Below are 18,361 nucleotides of genomic sequence, written 5' to 3'. Positions count from 1 at the left end.
CCTCTCCATAGAATTATTAGAAGTTTGTGCTTAAAGTATAACTATAGGCAACACTTTTTTTTTCATTTTGGATAGTGTAAGGGAGGGTTATAGCCCCTTTCAGTTTTTTTTGTACCATCCCTGTCCCATTGCAGAGATTTCCCTTCACTTCCTGCCCCATAGTCAAACAGGAAGTGAGAGGAAATATATGCAAATTAAGGTAATTAATTGCCCCCCCCAGGCCCTAGGGCGGGTCTTAAACAGCAAGCTGTGTGGCCTTGACAGAAAGGGGTGGGTCATATTTAAATTAGGGGGTGCACAAGTTTAGTCAGGCCTAGGGTTGCACAAAACCTAAATACACTACTGCGTATGATGGCTAGATTTTCACTGGGACCCCCAAAATTATACCAGATTCTTATCCAAGAATGCAGCCAGGCCAGAAAAAGGAGCTTCGCAGCGAGCATGCCCTCCTCCTGAAACAAACCAGGCCATATTGCCACAACCTGGGGAAAGTGCCTTGTCGGTGGGGAGGACCTGCCAAAGCACCCTTTCCCCATGTTGGTGAGGACCAGTATCTCATGCCCACATGTCTGGCCCAGTGGATATGGGGCTTTGAGGGAGCGTCCTATCAGAATCTGGAAGTCCCCTTTAAAATAAGGGGGCTCCCAGATATCTTCCCTCATGTAAATGAGAAGAGCACAAATAGTGCCACTGTTTACTCATTTACAAAAAAAATTAAACTGTAAACAAACACACACACACCGCACATAAAGGACTTTATTAAAATAATAATAATGTCCCACAATGTCCAAAAATAATAACACATGATGTCCAGAACTAATACCCCCCCAAAAATTGTGAAATTGTTAGTGTAACATTAAGATAACATTAAGTTAGATTTACAAGGTCACATATTAGCATGATGATGACTATTTCACAGGTTTATAATCACTAAAAATTTTAATGACATTTGAATGTCCACAATGTTCATAATGTTCCAAAATGTCAAAAAACTTGTGTCCCATGGTGTCCAAAAATAATGTCCCACAATGTCCCACCAAGTCCAAAAATACTTGGAGGCAGCCACATTGTCAAGGACAGGGGTGCAGACGGTACAAGGGAGAAAAGAGGATGTGCAAGCCCTTCATCCAGGAGACAGAAGACATACTGTATCACATATGACAGTATCTGTTCAGTACAGTGTATGACGTAATATGTGGATGTTATTTTGAAATATAATAAAAGGACATTTTCCCCAGTGGGGCTTTGGACAGCAATATAAGCGTGATCGAAGAATTGTTTGTTGAATAATAGTATAAAACATTTATTTGAGAGTTGTCAAATGTCACAATTAATAACAATAAATAAAACATATAAAATTATTTCAAATATTCAAACCATATGATCATACATCACAGTGCAAATATGACATATTTGCACTGTGATGTATGATCATATGCTTTGAATATTTGAAATAATTTTATATGTCTCTTAGAGTCAACGATCCCCCTGAAGATGACCACCCTATGGTCGAAACGCGTCGGGATATATACCTACCTACATATGCTATGCAATCTTGTTTTACATTTTGCATGTATGGTACTCTTGTTCTAAATTTTGCATGTATGGCAATATTGGATTATGCAGGATGTTACCTGGCCAGACCATGTTACTTGTTTTATTTATTGTAATTAATTGTGACATTTGACAACTCTTAAATAAATGTTTTATACTATTATTCAAAAAACAATTCTTCGATCACGCTTATATTGTTGTCCAAAGCCCCACTGGAGAAAATGTCCTTTTATCATATATACCGGGTTTGCAGCGCTAACTTCTCTCCTATGTGTGTTTCATTTTTTCGTTATTTTGAAATATGTTTTTGTACCAATGAAATTGTTCTTATCTTTATAAAATTGCACATACAAGTTGTTTCAATTGCACCATCACAGTGTCTTAAAAATCCCATTGGGGTGTTATTCCTTTTCTTTAATGTACTGTGTGCAATTCTTTTTTTTATATATAAACACTTGAATGTCCAGGACCATTTTAAAAGACACAGGGATAGCAGTTTGTTAGGAGATTAGCCAGAGGGGAGATGCCCTTAGGCCTGGTAGAGTGGTCAATTTCCAATATGGCTAAGCCCATTTGCAAAGGAATGCGCGCAGATGTATTGGAGGTGAAGCTGCACACGCAAGTGCATCACAATGCGCAACAGATTCTGCCACCGCCTGGCATTTAAAAGAGTGACTGTTGCACATAAACATTGCTGACTGGTCTTCAGTTTCCTGCTTCCTGTTCCTCTGTTTTGCTTATGCTTCTAGGTTTCCTGTTACCGACCCTTGCCCATGGAAACCTCTTGTTTCTCTGGCTCTGACCTTGGCTTGTTCACAGATTTGCTCTTGTCTCCTGTCCTGTGTTGGCCTCGGATTATTTGATCACGTCTCTGATCTCCCGTCTGATGACCACCGGCTGACTGACCTTTGCTACCGTCCCTGACTACGCCTCCTGCTTTGCCCTGTCTTCTGTGATCTGTCTAGGTGCCTACCTGTTGTACCCCGCCTGCTGTACCTGTCTGCAGTACTTACCTGTTGCTCCAGCTTGCTGTACCTGCTGTATCCAGCACGCCGCACTTTCCACTGCAACCTGCTTCCTGCTGTGTGCAGTCTGCACAACCATCAGGTCTCTTGGGTCCTGCTACTCTCCCCGTCTGGTATCCACCTGCAGAGAGACCTTCACACCTACATCTCCCATCTGTGGCACGGCTGACAATCCCTGCTTCTTTGGGCGTTGTGTTCCCGTTTCTCACCTTCAGGGACACAGAGCACTCAGCCGCAAGGAGAGCCCTCTCAGCATTTTGGCTCCAGGACCAGGTACGGGACACAGCTATTTGACCCAGAGTAGCTTTAGCACCATTTTAAAATAATTTTTAGTCTCAGTGGTTTCGGCAGCCCGACAAAATTATCATTGGAAGCGCCAACTGTCAGCAATGAACAAGGTTCAGCACTAAGCCCAGGAGCTGAAACAATTCAGGCTTATTATCTTGTTAGGAAACTTGGAAAAGGCAGCCACACACTGCAACGGGATTCCAATAAAACTTATTTATTGTAGTGTAGACATTCACAGTCACAGGAATGAACGCAAGGTTAACCTACACTAAGGTGACCAGATTTTTTAAATGAAATCCAGGGACAATCGGCGACTCTCTGCCCGCCGCCGCCCGCCTCACAGCCTGTCAAGTCTTATCCTCCGGGCTCCCGGGCTACTACTGGGTGGGGAGTGGAGGAAGATCACTCCGCCGGGGAAGGTAAGGAGATAAGCAGGCAGGCAGCTGGCTGGGACTTGAGCCAAGGAAGAACATGCGAGTGGAGCTGAATGGGGATGCATCGGAAACTGTAGAAATATTCCCTCCGCTCCGACCAGCTCATGATCATCAGAAAGGGGCACATATAATGGAAAAATACACCCCCCTTATAGCTAGTGGGAGCGGCAGAGCGGTGGTGTGTAATTCAGATTTTTATTTTTTAATCCTGCACTGACTGTCTTTGAAATTGCCCCAGCCCCTGTTCAAATCCAATATGGGGACAAAACCGGGGACAGACTTGGTCCGGGGACAGTGTCCTCAATCTGGGGACTGTCCCCTGAAACTGGGGATGTCTGGTCACCCTAACCTACACTACAATAGAGACGTTTTATTGGTATCCTGTTGCGGTGTGCAGCTGCCTTTTCCAAGTTTCCTTGTTTGTTGCAGTGGTGAGCCAGGCTAGCATCTGTGGGTTTACCTGCTGTGGGATCTCCTCAGCTCACCTGGAGCTGTGATTTCTCCTCTGTCTTCCTGCCTTATTATCTTGTTATCAGGCTTTATTCTGCAACAGGACAATGACCTCATCCATACAGTCAATGTCATTAAGAACTATCTTTAGCGTAAAGTAGAACAAGGAGTCCTGGAAGTGATGGTTTTGTCTCCACAGAGCCTTGATCTCAAAATCATCGAGTCTGTCTGGAATTGCATGACGAGACAGAAGGATTTGAAGTAGCCTACATTAACAGGAGATCTGTGGTTAGTTCTCCAAGATGTTTGGAACAACCATGCCTTATACATGCTCATCCGTGCCTCATACATGCCCATTCATGCCTCATCCGTGCCTCATACATGCCCATCCATGCCTCATCTACACCTCATACATTTCTATCCCTGCTTCATCCGTGCCTCATACATGCCTATACATGTCCATCCGTGCCTCATACATGCCCATCAATGCCTCATATATGCCTATGTGTGCCTCATCTGTGCCTCATACATGGCCATCCGTGCTTCATACATTCCTCATACATGCTCTTCCGTGCCTCATACATGCCCATTTGTGCCTCATAAATGCCTCTGTATGTGGACAGACTGTGTTAAAGTCTCACACATGTGGTATCGCCCTACTCAGGAGGAATAGCAGAATGTGTTTTGGGGTGTAGTTGCAGTGCAGTTTTTGCTATGTACATGCTATGTGTTAGAAATATCTTATAAATGGACAGCGTTGTGTAAAAAAAATGTGTTTTCATTTTCTTTCCACATTGTCCAAAAACATGTGGAAAAACATGTCGTTCAAAAGACTCATTATGCCTCCTAGATTATGTGTTGGGGTGTTTGCTTTACAAAATGGCGTTTCCATTGCCCTGGTGCTCCTATGAATTGGAATCAATTTACTGTATGTGATAATTTATGCAAATGAGTCACGTTACTGTGTTATCGCATGCAGTAAACATTAGTGAACTGACCCCATAGTTTCAAATTGGACACTAAGTGAAGTTTTTTGGGGACCAGTGACACTAATACAGTGATCAGTGCTAAATAAATATGCATTGTCACTGTACTAATGACACGAGCAGGGAAGGGGTTAAAGCGGAGCTCCGCCTTGGTAAAAAATGTTTTAAGTCAGCAGCTACAAATACTGCAGCTGCTGACTTTTAAAAAATATATATACATTCCTGTCCAGGTAGCTCGAAGCCGACCCATCCCTCGGTGCAGTTGCCGGCATCCTTACTAAGGGACACAGGAAGTGAAGCCTTATGGCTTCACAGCCTGTTTCCTACTGTCCATGCACTAGTCGTGTTGCGCATTCTGAATGGTCCTTGCTGTCTTCTGGGACCTGTGAATCTCCCAGAAGAGAGCGGGGGGAGGAGTAGGAGGAGGCCGGACATTATGTAGTTTGCCACACAAGATTGCAGCGATCTTTCCCTGGAAGTGGGAGTAGTTACCTGGATTTGACAGGTATCCACTCCCCCCTACCTCAGTGAAGGGTGCCAAATGTGGAAACGGTGAGGGGAGGAATCCGGTCCGCAGAAGTTCCATTTCTGGGTGGTACTCTACTTTAACATCAGGGGTGATCAAAGGGTTAAATATGTTCCTAGGGAGTGTTTGCTAACTGTGTGGAAAGTGTTTGTACTATGAGAATGCAGAGATCGGTGTTCCTGCTTTGCCGAAACACAGGATCACTACCTCCCCTTCTCACAGAAAGGCGATCTGCCTTGCTTAATAGTCGGGCACGATCGGTGGGTCCTGGCGGACATCGCATCTGCCGGACCTGCTGATTGGCTCCAGCTGTGTCTAATCACAGTGGGAGTGGGTTACGGGAAGCGTGCGTTCACGTACAGGATCACGTAAAAGGTAGGGTGACCACATTTCCAAACTGCCATTCAGGGACACCCCCCCCCCCCCTCCTAAAAAAATATAACTTTTTATAAAAACAAATTGTGACTCCCCATAGTTTTCACTGGTTCATCCTGGGACCTGTAGTTCTTCACTAGTTGGGGGGGGGGGGTCACATGGTGGGACTTTCTTTTGGTGGTATTGGATCACCAACGCGGTTTTGATTTTTTGCGCTATAAACAAAAATAGAGCGACAATTTTGAAAAAAAAAACTATATTTTTTTATTTTTGCTACAACAAATATCCCCAAAAAATCTATAAATATATTTATTTTTCCACAGTTTAGGCCGATAGGTACTCTTCTACATACTTTTGGTAAAAAAAAAATCACACTAAGCATATATTGATTGGCTTGCGCAAAAGTTATAGCGTCTACAATATAGGGGATAGATTTATTGCATTTTTATTTTTTTTACTAGTAATGGCGGCGATCTGCAATTTTTATTGTGACCGTGACATTGCGGCGGACATATTTGGGACCATTCACATTTATACAGCTAATTAGTGCTATAAAACTGCACTGATTACTGTGTAAATGTGACTGGCAGGGAAGGGGTTAACACCAGGGGGTTAAATATGTAACCTAGTGAGTGATTTTAACTGTAGGGGGAGGGGACTCACAAGGGGAGGAGACCGATGTGTGTTCCTCTGTACTGGGAACACACATCGGTCTCCTCACCTGACAGGACCGTGAATCTATGTGTTTACACACACAGATCCACGGTCCTGCCATGATCGCGGGCAATCGCGGGTGCCCGGCGGACATTGCAGCCGCCGGGCACCGGGTCCCGAGCGATGCCCCCCCCTCAAGTGGCCGGGAAGCCCAGGACATCATATGACGTCCACCCAGGATGGGAGATCCCATCTGTGGACGTCATATGACAATGGGCGGGTAGGGAAGTGGTTAAAAGAGGTGGTGACATGTCGACAAAAAAAAAAGGGGGGGCATACTCCATGGACCACAGGGTCATTTTTCTGCAGTCGCACTTCTATGTCTCCTATCTGCCTGTCACCTGCCCTCTGAAGAGCGATCACTTTTCAGAGGGCCAGCAAAGTATGGTGTCGGTGCGAGCATAGAGGGTTTTTTCAGAGGCCTTTTCCACATGTTTGTACCCATGACTTGTAAGCGGGGTGAGGGGTGCGGCAATTCACTAAGGGAGACACACGTAAAGTTCTTTGAACAAGGTAACGTTTATTACCGAGAGGCGGTAGTAGTAACAGTCTTTACAATCAAACGGCAAATGGTTCCTCTCCAGGCATGGAGGCACAGATATGCACTACAGATACTGTTGTTCTAAGTGATGTGGCTTTCTGAGTATCACAGGCACTTCCCAATTAATGGTACATTATATACCCCAGCACACAATGCTTATTGGAAGAGGCTGGAAACACATTACCCATAGCAGCTGGGAGTCTTTCATCTGACCAAGGTTACCACTGCAGGACTCCGTAGGACCCCTAAACTATCCCTCACAGGCCGGAACACTCTCCCTGGCTTCTGCTCTCTCTCCCTCACAAGCAGGGTCTCTGTCCCTATCTACATCCACACGTGTTCTGCCTAAAAAACTGGCCTGACCTTTACTATACAAAGAAACCACCCAAAGATGGTGTTGGAGACACTCTAGAGGCAGAAGTGTTAAACAAATATATACAAAAACATAACAATTTGACTGCAGTATGAACACATATGATTACTTTACCACTTGCTCTTGCAGCACTAGACTGCCCTATCACTGACAGCTGCTTACAGACTCATAGTACAGGAGTGAAATCACACTTTTTATCCCTATAGACGCTTAAGGCCTTGTTCACATTTCTTACTGAAAGTAGAAGTTCGGCCTATTCCCAACTAAGCTTAACCACTTCAATACAAAGCACTTTCACCCCCTTCCTGCTGATTGGCACTGGTTGGCAGTTTTAGGGGCACTGACAGGCATTTACAGAGGGGGACAGGCTGGCAATGTGCACTGATTGGCAGCTGATGGGCACCTTTTGATGGGTGCTGTATAGGGTGGCCACATTTCCAAACTGCCATTCAGGGACACCCCACCCCCCCTCCTAAGAAAAGATAACTTTTTATTTTAAAAAATTGTGACTCCCCATAGTTTTCACTGGTTCATCCTGGGACCTGTAGTTCTTCCCTAGTTGGGGGGGGGGGGGTCACATCTTCAGCTCTGAGGGGTTCATGGTGGGACCTGTAATCCTTCACTTTTGGGGGTCACATTCCCCCCAAAAGTGAAGGACTACAAGTCCCAGCATGAACTCCTAATATTTAAAGATGTGACCCCCCCCAATTTGAAGGACTACAACACCCAGCATGAACCCCCTGAGATCTAAGGGTGCGATACCATAGATTTCACAGGTTTATGCTGGGACCTGTAGTTCTTCACTATTTGGGGGGCAGGGGGTCTCACATCTTCAGCTCTGGGGGGGGGTTATGCTGGGACCTGTGGTCCTTAACTTTGGGGAGGTCACACCCCCCCAAAGTAAAGGACTACCATTCCCAGCATGAACCGATGATATCTAAAGATGTGACCCCCCCCCCCCCAATTTTGAAACTCCCAGCATGAACCCATGAGATCTAAGGGCGTGACCCCATAGATTTCACAGATCTATGCTGGGACCTGTAGTTCTTCACTAGTTTAGGGGGGTGTCACATCTTAAGCTCTGAGGGGTTCATGCTGGGACCTGTGTCAGTTTCATTCCGGGACACTGTATTGTCCCAGAGTGAAGGTGCCCGGGACAGACCTGCAGAATGCGGGACTATCCTGGGCAATCCGGGACACGTGGTCACCCTACGTACAGGTACGTGAGCCACTTTGCTGCTATATATAGATATTGATGCCCAGCCGTGGAAATTTAAATGTATATTTAGTATAAGGTCGGCAAGCGGTTAAACGATATTTGACGGCACATTTTTTATCACAGCAGGAGCGGGTCGTCGGTGGCCCCAGATCCAGAACTACAGGATCATGTACAGGTACCTGATCCTGCGCAGAGGAGCCACTTTGCAGCTATATTATAGTATATGGTCGGCAAGCGGTTAAACAATATTTACCGCCACGTTTTCTTTTACCGCAGGTTCATGTTTTTTCACCTTTCACTTCTGACAGTGCCCAACCCCCTTGCCCCCCCCCATTGGCTCCTGCTGCTGTCAATCAAATCCAATGACATGGGCGCTAGGGGGCGGGGCCGAGTCCTACATTCTGCAGCTATGGACACAAATGCTGAACTTAGGAGCACGGTCGCAAGGTAGAGCTTCTCCCAGGGGGTTATACAATGCAGGGGGGAGCTGATAGCACCCCCGAGGGACCCGAGAAGAGGAGGATCGGGGCCACACTGTGCAAAACGAACTGCACAGTGGAGGTAAGTATGACATGTTTGTTATTTAAAAAAAAAACATTACAATCACTTTAAATTATTGCTTGCGATAATTTATACAAATTAGTCACTTTGATGTGTTATCGCATGCGGGAAATGTTAATGAATTGACCCTATAGTTTCAGGGATCTTTATAACATTTTTAAGTAAAACGTTTGCTCCCTGTGTTTTCTCCGCATGAGGGACCTTTCTTTGGTGCTGGAGCCGATGTTCTGTCGAGAAGTGCCTGGATATCAAATAGTGCCCAGGTGGAACTGCGTATGCGCCGCATGGCGCAGAATTGACGATCAGCTGTTGAGTCGCATGGCAGAGGCATGTTCATGTAGGAGAGGGGCGGATAGATACAGTACATGAAGGGGGCGGATATTTAAATGATGGGCAGTGTTGGGGGCATAATTTTTATTGATGGCCAAACAAAACTGCAAAAGAAATCTTTGTCTAAAATAGAAAAAGCCACTCCTTCAATTGACTAAACACGCCCTGCAAGCGTCCAGGAAGAATAGTAGATAAAGATTTCCTTTGCAGCTTTGTTTGGCCATCGATAAAAATTCCGCCCCAAGCACTGCCCATCATTTAAAAATCCGCCCCCTTCATGTAAGTAGCCTCCCCTCACCTACACGAATGTGCCTTGGCAATGCGAGACAACAGCTGATCGTAAACTCAGCTGTTCTGGGGCTCCGTACTGTGCATGCGCAGTGAATGTGCAGCTCCACCCGGGCATTTCTCTCGATAGGGGGCATTTCTCGACAGGACACCGGGTGTTGGCTGTTATGTTGTTTGTGTGTTTATTACAGGAAAAAAATACCATTGTTATTGTAGCAGCTAGCTACCATAACCCCAGTATCCTCTTCTTCGGCAGGCGATCCTGCACAAGATAAAAGTGGTCTCTGCGGCGGATACGCCACAAGATCACTTTTATCGGCGGCGGGAGAGGGGCTCCCACTGATCATCCCATCTCCTCCGGCGCTTACCGGAGCGGTCGGTAGCGGCGGAGACGATCGGGTCCTGTCACGTCAGTGATATGGAGATGGGTGAGGGGAAGATGGCCCCCACCCTTCTCCATACCCCTGCAGGGCGGGAGCAACGTCAAAACGTCGTTTACGCCCATACGTCTTAACCTCCCTGGAGGTAAAAAAATTATAAATTATAATATAATAAATCATTATAAATAATTATAACAAATAATAATATAATTCTAATAAAAATTATTCAATAATGTAATCAACTCAAAATCACTGGAATTTGCTCAGTTGCAGAATTGTCGCTGTCATTACTTTTATTTTTTTATGACGAATTTCCCCACAAATCGCTATTGCACAATTCTGCAAGTGATTATAATTTATTGTCACTGTTTTCTAGCTGATCTAAAACCATTTTTGACATAAAGGGACACTTTTGGTTGCTATGGACAATCTACAGTTTTCAGGCAGAAAGAACAGTTTTTATTATATAAAAGTACATGTAGGGCACTGGGCAGACCACTAGGGACAAGGGGGTGTGTATTTTTTACATACAGTACTGTAATCTATAAGATTACAGTATACTGTATGTATAGTGTTTGTTAACGTTTTTGAATTTGGCGCCGATCTCCGCTCCCGTGCGTCATAATGTCGCAGGGAACGGAGATCGACGACACAGGAGGACGCTGTGTGAATCGAGCGAGCACCCGCTCGCTCACACAGCGCGGTGACATCGCTGGATCCAGGAGAAGGTAAGCCAGCACGCGCTGCAGGCTCTGCACAGCTACCCCGAGCGTGACTCGGGGTTACCGATCTCAGCCTAAAAAATTAACCCCGAGTCACGCTCGGGGATACCGCCAGGAGGGTTAAAGGGAAAAAAAATTTGTTGTCATTTTTTCAAATGACAAATTTTTTTTATTGCATTTAAGTCCAAATATGAGATCTGAGGTCTTTTTGGGCCAGATTCACAAAAGGGATACGCAGGCGTATCTGTCGTTTCTATCTATGCGGCTGATTCATAGAATCAGTTACGCATAGATATCCCTAAGATCCGACAGGTGTAATTTTTTTAAACTGTCGGATCTTAGGATGCAATACCGCGGCCGCCGCTGGGGGGAGTTCTCGTCGTAAACCAGCGTCGGGTATGCAAATTAGCACTTACGGCGATCCACAAAACTTTTTCCCGTCGGAAAGTCGCCGCAAGTGTTAGTTTGCCGTCGCAAAGATAGGGCTGCTTTTACAAAGTGTAAAATTAGTACACCATGTAAAAGTATACCCGTCTTTCCCGCGTCGCTTTCAAATTTAAAAATAAAAATAAAAAATTCCCGGCGCAACTCTTTTTTTCCCGGCGCAACTCTTTTTTACCCGTCGCGATTCACAAAACCTCGGCGCATCGTAACTTCGCGCAAAGCACGTTGGAAAATTTGCGTCGGGAGCATGCGCAGTACGTCCGGCGCGGGAGTGCGCCTAATTTAAATGGGACTCGCCCCATTTGAATTGGCCCGCCTTGCGCCGGACGGATTTAGGATACACCGCCGCAAATTTCCAGGTAAGTGCTTTGTGGATCGGGCACTAACTTGGAAAATTTGCGGCGGTGTAACTTAAATCGTTTAAGTTACGTTGCGCCCGGGCTACGTGAATCTGGCCCTGAGACCCCAAATCTCATATTTAAGAGGACCTGTCATGCTTGTGTCTATTACAAGGGATGTTTACATTCCTTGTAATAAGCATAAAAGTGACCCTGACCCAAGTATTTATTTATTTATTAAAACTGTTTTAAATTCAATAAAAGAAAGTAAAAGAAATAAGGAAAAAAATGTTTTAAAGCACCCCGCCCCGAAGAGCTCGCGCGCAGAAGCGAACGCATACGTGAGTAGCGCCCACATGTGAAAACGGTGTTTAAACCACACATGTGAGGTATCGCTACAATCGTTAGACTGAGAGCAATAATTCTAGCCCTAGACCTCCTCTGTAACTCAAAACATGCAACCTGTAAAAAATTTTAAACGTCGCCTATGGAGATTTTTAAGGGTAAAAGTTTGACGCCATTCCACGAGCGAGCGCAATTTTGAAGCGTGACATGTTGGGTATCAATTTTTTTTAAATATTCTTTATTTATACTCAAAGGAGGTACAGGTAGCACATTACATCTTTTCCATTAACTTTATACATAATTCATTTCTCATCATTCCTCCATTTAACTCACATACTCACATAGTCAATTTATGCAAAGGAAGGAACCAACAGTCAGATCATCTACTAAACTATGTGGCGGCTTATACATGCTAAACCTAATCCATCTCTGCTTAAGTCTTATGCCCTGTATACACGATCGGAATTTCCGATGGGATAAAATCTGATGGAATTTTCCGTCGGAATTCTGTTCAAGCTGTCTTTCATACACACTGTCACACAAAATTCCGACCGTCCAAAACGCAGTGACTTAAAACACTACGACGAGCCGAGAAAAATGAAGTTCAATGCTTCCGAGCATGCGTCGACTTGATTCTGAGCGTGGGTTTTTCTCTGTCAGAGTTCCACACAGTCGATCAGAATTTTCGATCTGATTTTTTTCTATCTGAAAAAATAAAACATGTTCTATTTCTAAACTCAGACAAAAAAAGTCAGATGGGGCCCACACACGGTCGGAATATCCGATAAAAAAATTCCGTCTGACTTTTTTCATCAGACATTCCCATCGTGTGTACAGGGCATTGCAGTATAAACCAATTGGGTCATATGGATCCCGATATATTTGCTTCCATAACCCCTCTAACTTTTATTATCTCTGGCCTATGTCTGACACAGCACGCTTCCACCTCCTTATCATTTTATATTATCCCAATCCCCCCCCCCCCCCCCAAGAGTATGTCCCTATCAAACCTAAACCCACAAAAGTAAAAAAAGGAGACCCACCCACCCCCGTTGGGTATCAATTTACTCGGTGTAACATTATCTTCCATAATATAAAAGGCTAAATTGGGCTAACTTTACTGTTGTCTTATTTTTTTATGAAAGAAAAGTGATTTATTTAACAAAAAAGTGCGCTTGTAAGACTGCTGCGCAAATACGGTGTGACAAAAAGTATTGCAATGACCGCCATTTTATTCTCTATGGTGTCAGAATTTTTTTTTATAATGTTTGGGGGTTCTACGTAATTTTCTAGCAAAAAAAAATGTTTTTAACTTGTAAACACCAAGTCTGAAAAACAGGCTCGGTCTTAAAGCGGAGCTCCGCCGTTAAAAAAATATTAAAAGCCAGCAGCTACAAATACTGCAGCTGCTGACTTTTAATATATGGACACTTACCTGTCCTGGGGTCCAGTGACGTTTGCAGCAGAAGACGAGCAATCGCTCGTCTATCTGCTGCCCCCACCGCCATCCACGGTGAGGGAATCAGGAAGGGAAGCGTTCCGGCTTCACTGCCCGATTCCCTCTGGCGCATGCGCGAGTCGCGCAGCGCCATCCTCACTGGTCCCCGCTGTGTTCTGGCAGCCATGTGTTTCCCAGAACACAACGGGAGGGGGCGGGAAGTGACACACTACCTGCAGAGAGGACTCTCGGAAGTGAGTGCAAATACCTGTCTTAGACAAGTATCTGCATTCTGCACCCCCCTCCCCCCTGAAAGGTGTCAAATGTGACACCGGAGGGGGGGAGGGTTAAGATGAGTGGAAGTTCCACTTTAGGGTGGAGCTCCACTTTAAAGTGGTTAAAAAAAGTGCATGTTAATAAATATGTGAGGAAAAAAAGTGCATGTTAATAAATATGTGAGGGGAAAAAAGTGCATGTTAATAAATATGTGAGAAAAAAAGTGCATGTTAATAAATATGTGAGAAAAAAAAGTGAATGTTATTAAATATGTAAGACAAAAAAGTGCATGAGGAAAAAAAAGTGCATGTTAATAAATATGTAATAAAAAAGTGCATGTTAATAAATATGTAAAAAAAAAGTGCATGTTAATAAATATGTAAGAAAAAACGTGCATGTTAATAAATATGTAAGAAAAAAAAGTGCATGTTAATAAATATTTAAGAAAAAAAGTGCATGTTAATAAATATGTAAGAAAAAAAAGTGCATGTTAATAAATATGTAAGAAAAAAAAGTGCATGCTAATAAATATGTAAGAAAAAAAGTGCATGTTAATAAATATGTAAGAAAAAAAAGTGCATGTTAATAAATATTTAAGAAAAAAAGTGCATGTTAATAAATATGTAAGAAAAAAAAGTGCATGCTAATAAATATGTAAGAAAAAAAGTGCATGTTAATAAATATGTAAGAAAAAAAAGTGCGTGGTAATAAATATGTAAGAAAAAAAGTGCATGCTAATAAATATGTAAGAAAAAAAGGTGCATGTTAATAAATATGTAAGAAAAAAAGTGAATGTTAATAAATATGTAAGGAAAAAAAGTGCATGTTAATAAATATGTAAGAAAAAAAGTGCATGTTAATAAATATGTAAGAAAAAAAGTGCATGTTAATAAATATGTAAAAAAAAAAAAAAAAGTGCATGTTAATAAATATGTAAGGGAAAACAAGTGCATGTTAATAAATATGTAAAAAAAAGTGCATGTTAATAAATATGTAAAAAAAAAGTGCATGTTAATAAATATGTAAGAAAAAAGTGCATGTTAATATATATGTAAGAAAGAAAAGTGCATGTTAATAAATATGTAAAAAAGGAGGACGAAGCCTCTCCCCCTATGGCTGGAGCAAAGTGAGGGCTTCCGTGGTGCTGAATGGACAGCGCACTCCAACCAAGTTGCATTTGCAAATGTTTCATTATCCCAGTTTGCTGTTTTGTGTGTACTGTTCCCTCCCATCTGCTCTCTCTGTCTCTTGTAAATCGGATCAAGCCTGATTCCCCTCACGTCAAACCACATGATCCCATAAAACATTCATCACCTCTCAATCCCTGATCCAGCTCCATAAAACATTCATCGTTGCTTTTCCTCTCACTGCTTTTCCATAGAGTAAGTGGGGAAGGGAAGAAGAAGAAAAAAAAAGAACAGTGATTTCACCAGGAGCGCCTGGCAGCCAGAGGAAGCACATCACACATTGATGTGCTACAAGAGTGCGGGGGAGACAGGGAGCTCTCATTACCAGCTGTCTCTATGGTGGAGGAGACACACTCATACAACTACCCCATACACAACTAGTTCCGATCGGGGAACACACACACCAAGCACTGGCTACTCACACTGGATGTTGAAGGCAAACAAGAAGATCGTGATTGTGCCCCCCAAAAGACTGAAGAGGGCAAGCAGATGGGGAATACTCTTTGCTGTGTTTCTGGAGTGTGATTCATTTTACTGAAGTTTCCATATCCTAAGGATTGCCTGTACATTTTATTTTTATGTGCAAAAGGGAATTAAACACAAGGATGAAGCTATTGTGTAACAAAGGTAAGCAGATCCTTGTATTATTATTATTATTATTATTATTCATATTATTTATTAATTAATCGTAAAGCAGATTTGACAGCTGAATGGAGAAGTAGTTGCAGCCCTGTAGGTAGGTGCCATCGTCTAGATGTGAGATGTTTGCAGACAAGAGCGGTGGGTGTTATGCAATGTTAATGTGATATTATGATCAGGAAAAATGTTTTGGAGGAAGATGATTTAAAGGCTGAGGAATGGGGAATACGAGTTGGATGGGCTAACCTCACAACTACAGAACCAGACCTAGAAGAAAGTAGGTCAGGATCCAGGAGGACGCTGGGGACATACGCCGAGCGAATCTTGCGGTGGATCAGTCTCTTGGGACGTTCGCCTCTTTTGCTCTGTGTAGCCGGATAAACTCATTTTATGTGTGATGATCTGCAGATGACTGATGGGGGGGACATCTCTGCTACCCATAAATGGAGCACAGCCTGGGATCTCACAAAGACCTTTCATTTCCAGCTTTTAAATGAATTCCTGATTTACAGATGTGGACTGGGAAGAGGGGACAATGAAGTCTCCTGTGCAGAATTAATGTTGTGATCCTCTGGTGAAAACTCTGCTTTGGTTTAATCACAACAGTTTGTGTTTGGAGATTCCCTACATTGGACCACTTTGGGGTGTACAGTGGATGCTGTGCCTTGATCTGCCCCAGACGTGCTTGTTATGCAATATTTTGCAGTCCTGATCCTGTCGGACTGCATACTCAACCTGATTACACCAAGCTATGCAAAATGCAAACAGACGCCCCCCACTGTCACAGGGCTGGAGATACTAGGTGTACTGCAGCTATAGAGCTCCTGATACAAGGCAATCCCTGACACCAATCCAAAAGTTACATCAATTAGCTCACATACATTATCACTCATTAAACTTAGTCCGACTTGCTGCAAATGGATCACAAATACACAGGATCCTGTTATTTCACCCTAGATGGATCATTACAGTCACATCCAGAGATCCTGGCTGTCTCTCTGCCACTATCTATCTATCTATCTATCTATCTATCCATATATCTATCCATATATTCATGCATCTGCTAGTCTGTCTCTATACCTGTCTATATATCGATCTATCTATCTTTTCATTCATCTGCTTCTCTATCTATCTATCTATCTATCTATCTATCTATCTATCTATCTATCTATCTATCTATCGATCTATCTATCTATCTATATCATTATATCTATCTATTCATCTCCTCAACTGGCTATCATCATTTATCTATGATTAATAAGTAAATGAATAAACATACATTATTCTATCGATCTATCTACTCATCTGCTTGTCTGTCTATATACCTGTATATGCCTCTCTGTCAATTAGTATCTATCTATCTACAGTATCTATCTATCTATCTATCTATCTATCTATCTATCTATCTATCTATCTATCTATCTATCTATCTATCTATCTATCTATCTATCTTTCTCATCGTATTTATCTATTCATCTATCTACCCAACTATCTATCTTCTCTTTAGATATCATTAATAGGTAAATTATTAAACATACACTATCTATCTAGCTATGTATCTATATATGTATCTATCTATCTCATTTTGTATATATATATATATATATATATATATATATATATATATATATATATATATATATATATATATATATATATATATATATATATATATATATATATATTCACCTATCTACCCAACTATCTATTACCTATGTATGTATCATTAATAGGTAAATGATTAAACATACACTATCTATCTATCTATCTCATGGTATATATATATATATATATATATATATATATATATATATATATATATATATATATATATATATATTTTTATATATATATACCCAACTATCTATCACCTATTTATCTATCATTAATAGGTAAATGATTAAACATACAATAGTATATCTTCCCATCTATTTATCTATCTTATTTTTTTTAATAACATTTTATATTTTGTTATATTTAAACAGATTTATGGCCATCTGCTAGCAGTATGTATGTGTGGTTGTGTCGAGAAGTGTTTTATACTGTTGTAGAGAGTATCCTGATAAATTTTGTTTTATGTATACAATGACAATAAAGTGTAGTATCTATCATTAATAGGTAAATGATTAAACATACACTATCTATCTATCTATCTATCTATCTATCTATCTATCTATCTATCTATCTACCCATCTATCTCTCTACCCATCTATCTATCTATCTACCCATCTATCTATCTACCCATCTATCTATCTATCTATCTATCTATCTATCTATCTATCTATCTATCTATCTATCTATCTATCTATCTATCTATCTACCCATCTATCTACCCATCTATCTATCTATCTATCTACCCATCTATCTACCCATCTATCTATCTATCTATCTATCTATCTATCTATCTATCTATCTATCTATCTATCTATCTATCTATCTATCTATCTATCTACCCATCTATCTCTCTACCCATCTATCTATCTATCTACCCATCTATCTATCTACCCATCTATCTATCTACCCATCTATCTATCTACCCATCTATCTACCCATCTATCTACCCATCTATCTACCCATCTATCTATCTATCTATCTATCTATCTATCTATCTATCTATCTATCTATCTATCTATCTATCTATCTATCTATCTACCCATCTATCTCTCTACCCATCTATCTATCTATCTACCCATCTATCTATCTACCCATCTATCTATCTACCTATCTATCTATCTACCCATCTATCTACCCATCTATCTATCTATCTATCTACCCATCTATCTACCCATCTATCTATCTATCTATCTATCTATCTATCTATCTATCTATCTATCTATCTATCTACCCATCTATCTCTCTACCCATCTATCTATCTATCTACCCATCTATCTATCTACCCATCTATCTATCTACCTATCTATCTATCTA

General features: G+C 41.9%; 1 protein-coding gene across 1 annotated transcript in view; it reads left to right on the top strand.

Annotated features, from left to right (window-relative positions):
• Positions 1–14,773: 14,773 nt before the first annotated feature.
• The window catches only part of RTN4R (reticulon 4 receptor), a 304,428-nt gene continuing 300,840 nt past the window's right edge, over positions 14,774–18,361 (top strand). The window contains exon 1 of the mRNA XM_040350588.1: positions 14,774–15,421. The gene's annotated coding sequence lies outside the window, so the exon portion shown is untranslated. The remainder of the gene's footprint in view (positions 15,422–18,361) is intronic.

Source organism: Rana temporaria, chromosome 1, assembly GCF_905171775.1.
Source record: "Rana temporaria chromosome 1, aRanTem1.1, whole genome shotgun sequence".
Taxonomy (NCBI): domain Eukaryota; kingdom Metazoa; phylum Chordata; class Amphibia; order Anura; family Ranidae; genus Rana; species Rana temporaria.
This window is presented reverse-complemented; position numbering and strand designations above follow the sequence as displayed.